This window comes from Primulina huaijiensis, chromosome 18 (genome assembly GCF_012295235.1).
Source record: "Primulina huaijiensis isolate GDHJ02 chromosome 18, ASM1229523v2, whole genome shotgun sequence".
Lineage (NCBI taxonomy): Eukaryota > Viridiplantae > Streptophyta > Magnoliopsida > Lamiales > Gesneriaceae > Primulina > Primulina huaijiensis.
In genome coordinates, this window is record NC_133323.1 from 15,086,412 (window position 1) to 15,091,569 (window position 5,158).

Sequence of the window (5,158 nt, forward strand, 5' to 3'; positions counted from 1 at the left end):
AGATCTCACCTTCTTGCCAAGTTGACATGCAGAACAAACATGATTCTTAACAAAGTTAATATCAGGCAAACCATCAACTAAGTTCTGCTTCTTTAGATTGTTGATAGACTTGAAGTTCAGGTGATTCATTCTCTTGTGCCATAGCCAATGTTTATCACTAAGAGAAGCAACTAAACAAGAAGGAACATTAATATGATCTACATTCCAAGAAACTTTATATGTGTTGCCTTCTCTTTTTCAAGTTAGTACAGTAGACTCATCATCATTTTTAACTGTGCATGTGTGCCTCTGAAAAGCTACTGAATAACCATTATCACACAGTTGACTAATGCTAATTAAGTTGTAACAAAAATTTTTAACCAGGAGTACATCATTTATAGTAACGTTACCATGGATAATCTTACCCTTACCCACGGTTTTACCTTTTGATTTGTCCCCAAAGGTTATTCTTGGTCCAGTACAACTAATTACTTCTGAAAGTAAGTCTCTTTGTCCAGTCATATGTTTGGAACATCCACTGTCCAGATACCATATGGAGCTGCTAATTTTAGGCTTTCTTCACATGTTCCTGCAGACACAGATTTTAGTAATTGGTACCCAATCTATTTGGGTCCAAGCCTTATCAGTCCCTTAGGAACCAACATTTGTACAATTCTTGGTGGCTTTGTACTTCGGGTATCCACAGAGGTGTGTGCGACAAAAGGTATGTTATTTCTAACAGTATGCATCTTAGAATGTTGTTCTTCCCTTCTGTTTGTGTTGTCTAGCCTATATCTCTTCTTAATAGGTCTAGAATTATAGTACTTGTAGTTTTTAACCTTCATAGATGATTGTCCTCCTGAGTTAAATCCTCTACTGGATCTAGAACTCTGGTGAACTCTCTCCTTAGGTTCAACATAACCCAGACCATAATGCTTCCTTCTGTTCATCTGATCTACAGTCCTTTCAACTCTAACAGTCGGTACTTCAGGTTCATATACCATACTGGATTTAATAAAGTGAATGAATTTCCCTTTTCCTTTATCCTGTTCTGGCTTAGTACTCATTTCAGAAGTGCTTTCGTTATTGCTGAATCCAAGACCACTTCTGTCACCGGATTGCTTCTGTAATTCTTGCATCTTCTCTAAAGAAACAGAAGGCTTGTTCCATGCATTTACCAGTAGTGATAGCTTCTGATTTTCAGATCTCATTGTCTGGTATTCTGCATTTGCTCTTTCATTCTCAGTTTTCAACTTACTTATCTCAACTTTTAGATAACTACAGCTGTTTTCTTGCAAGAAAGTAAACTTACTGATTTTATCCTTTAAGTTTTGATTTTCAGTCTTAACTTCCTCAAATGATTGAGAAAGTCTTGAGTACTCTTCCACCATGTCATGCGGTGCATTAACTAAATCAGTTCGTGTAAATTCATTGGAGTCAAAGTCGAATACCTCTCCAGATGTTGAGGTTGATTCAGTGTCTGCCATAAGGCATTTGACTTCTTCTGCATCGCTGTCGCTAAAATGATCATCTGAGTCAGAAGACTCAGAGCTAGAATCTGCACACTTGGATTTGCTTTCCTCAGCAATCATGGCTTTGTGATCTTTTCTAGACTTCTTGTCATTCCGCTTGTACTCCTTCTTCTTCTGGTCATCCTTCCTGGGCTTCGGGCAATCAACAATAAAGTGACCAATCTTTTCACAGTTAAAACATGCCATGTCACCAGGTGGTGAATCCTTCTTGAAGTTCCGGTTCGGGTTTTGGTAAGATCGATGATTCTTCTTCATGAATCTGGAGAATTTCTTCACAAATAGAGACATAGCGTCATTGCTGATCTTTTCAGCAGTCATTTCAGAAGTGCTCTCAATAATGGTAGCAGGTACTGCTTGTGGAACAACTATAGCAGCAGGAGTAGTAATAGTTGTTGCAGTAGCAGCAAGAGCCTTAGTAGGTAGATTAGATGAGGACTCTTCTCCGCTTCTCACTTCCAGTTCGAACTCATAGGCTGTTAAGTCAGCAAACAAGTCATGCAGTTCTAACTTGTTCAGATCTTTTGATACTCTCATAGCCATGGTTTTTACATCCCATTCTTTGGGTAGAGCTCTCATTACTTTGAGTGATATTTCTCTGTTGATGTGCTCTTTACCTAGAGCTGCCAATTAATTAACCAAACTGCTGAAGCGCTCATTAAACTCACTCAGAGTTTCTCCGGTTTTAATTTTTATGTTTTCAAATTTTTGCATAGCCACAGATAACTTGTTTTCTTTAATCTGCTCATTTTCTTCACAGATTTGAATGAGCTTCTCCCAGATTTCCTTCGTAGTTGAGAACATCTTAATCTTACTGAAGGTATTTTTGTCAAGGGTTTTGTATAAAATGTCCTTCGCAACATTATCAAGATTAGCTTTCTTTTTGTCTTCGTTGGTCCATTCACTCTTGTGCTTTTCAATCATCTGAGGAGCACCATCAGTAACATCTACAGTTGTATTAGGCTTTAAAATTTTCATGGGACCATCTGTGATGACAAACCACATGTCATCATCTTGAGCTGCAAGATGAGCTTGCATCCTGATCTTCCAGTCGTCAAAATCTTCTTTTGAGAACATAGGAATTTTGCTGAAATGTGCCATATCTGTTATAAATTTTCAATACAAGAATATCCTGCTCTGATACCACTTTTTGGGGATCGATATTGAGTTTAGATACTAAAATCCTGTTAGAGATTGTAGCTGATCTTGTACAAATATATAACCAACAAATCACAAAATAGTGCGGAAACGATCTTATGGTTTGAGGGGTGAAAATGATAAAAACAGTAGGCAGTAAACAATGATTGTTTATGGAAGTTCGAAGATAAAATCTTCTACGTCTCCCCTTTATCTGTTTCCAGAAGGTATCATTAAAAGACTTTGGATTTTACAGTAAAATACTTGTACACACCCACTTCAGCAAGACTTACCCTTTGCCTATTGAAACTCTTAGCTTCACAACACAATGCAAGTAATTATGACAAGGTTCTGAAAAAGACTCTTTTCAGATTACAAACTCTTCTTAACAAAAGATGAGTAATATGAACAGTTTGAAGAGTGTGAGAAACAGCAGCACAAGATGATCTCAATAGATCAGATATATGCTATGAAGCATGTGCTACTTTTCTGTATATTGAGCCTTGAATAAGATGAGTCGTTCTGAAAGCACAAATTGATGTTTGTAAAGAATGTAATCGGTGTTGTATCTTTTATTATCGACGTTGTTCTTGTATATTTATAGAAGTCTTGCACCCAACGTCTATATGCAAAACGGCTTCGTAGACTTCTGATAAAATCAGCTTTAATACTTGAAAAGGGTCTTGCAGAAAGCTTTGACAGAGTCAGTCTTGTTTTCATACTAAACTTGGTAAGACGTAATAAATAACTTCGTACAGTATTTAATGGTGCAATTAATGCTAGTACTCGGTAAAGTAACGGTAACATTCAAAACTAGTTCTGTTTCCACAAAAGACGTTAAGTTACTCCAGTTTAGACTGAGTTCTGCTTCTGGTTTTCTAATCCGTTTAAGCTTAGTTCTGCTTCTGGTTTTCTAATCCGTTTAAGCTTAGTTCTGCTTCTAGTTTAGTGAGATGAAGACTTCTGCTTTTATATTGCCTGCTGATTTAACTAGTGGCCTGCTGGTTTTCATCCTCATTGTCACAATTCAGTTAAGTCTAACAGTATACCAACATAGAAGTGACATTAAAGGTGGCAAGAGCCTTTATGAGGGAATAAGACATGAAAACGATTGCAATGAAGGAATCCAAAGACTTGAATAAGTTGGAATTGAAAGACTTTTTTGCTTACATAAAATCATATGAGTTTGAGCTGGAAACCAATTAGGAAATTATAAGTTTCGAAGTTTGACAAACATACCAGTAACCTAACTCAAAACCAGAACTGAACAATATCCAAACTGAAAGCACAAAACTGATCATAAAACTTGAAAGATCCATTACTTTTAACTTTAAAATTTAAATAAACATTAGGAAATTTTTTTCATAAACATTTTCTTCTAACTTTAAAACCATCCAACATAAAAACTAATAATTAAAAAATCTCAAATGTATAAAAATACATAAATCGTCAACCACAAAATCGTACGTTAATTTTAAAATAATCCAATGAGTAAACTTTATGATAAAGAATAAAAACTTTAAATAAATAAATCTCAAAATATTTAATTTAAAACATTAAATCGTATGCTAATGCGAAAAACAATGTCCATCGGGAGTATACTTCCAGACCCGATCCACTCAAGTGTCAGCGTCTCCCTCACATTATCTTCCCTTGCAACCATTCAAATCTAGTGAGTCTAATGACTCAACACGTTTCAATCGTACGTAACAAATAAAACATACACAGGCACATGCAGCTTTAAAATAAATCTTTTATTAAAATAAGCTTGCATAAAATTTGTAAACGTAAATAAATTATATATCATTAAATCATAAAGTCTTTCATCATTGTATAACATTTTGAGTGAAGTTTGAACTTTGAAAGTGACTATCCTTTATCATATCATCATGTGGTCGACTGATCAGTCTAGCTATACCAAGTACCTGGGGCGGGGCTTCAGCAACTCTTGTCACTAGGCCGCGACCAAATATGGAAATAAGATCGCTGAGCTCCCTCTGGGCCTTTTGCCTCACGATATTTCCAATAATATCTTTTGTGTCACAGTTCATTAACATCTTTCAAAATATTTTTCCTTTCATTATATTTATAAAATATCGTATTCTTCAAAAATCATAAAATAGCATTTTTCAAGAAAAATTATACAACCTTTGTATATATCATAAAAAAATCATTTAACATGCATTATGATTTTTCGAGACACTGCCAGACCTTTCGAACTACCTGAGACGTAAAATGACCATTTACCCTTGGATCTCGAACTTCTCAATATTGAATTTTTTCTTACTTTTCTTCACTCGAGCCTATCCCAATTCATCATATAATCTTAAATTTAACTTCTAATATTTTTATTATGCTTAAACCCGATCCTTTCGATTTAAAGACTTAATAGCTAAACTGTGAAGCGTTTTAAACTCAAAATAATTCAAAACTTAATATTTTCTTCCCAAATTTTAAATATTATTTCCTCGACCGATTCTCACCCTCGTGAACCATGGAACAGCCCATCTGGG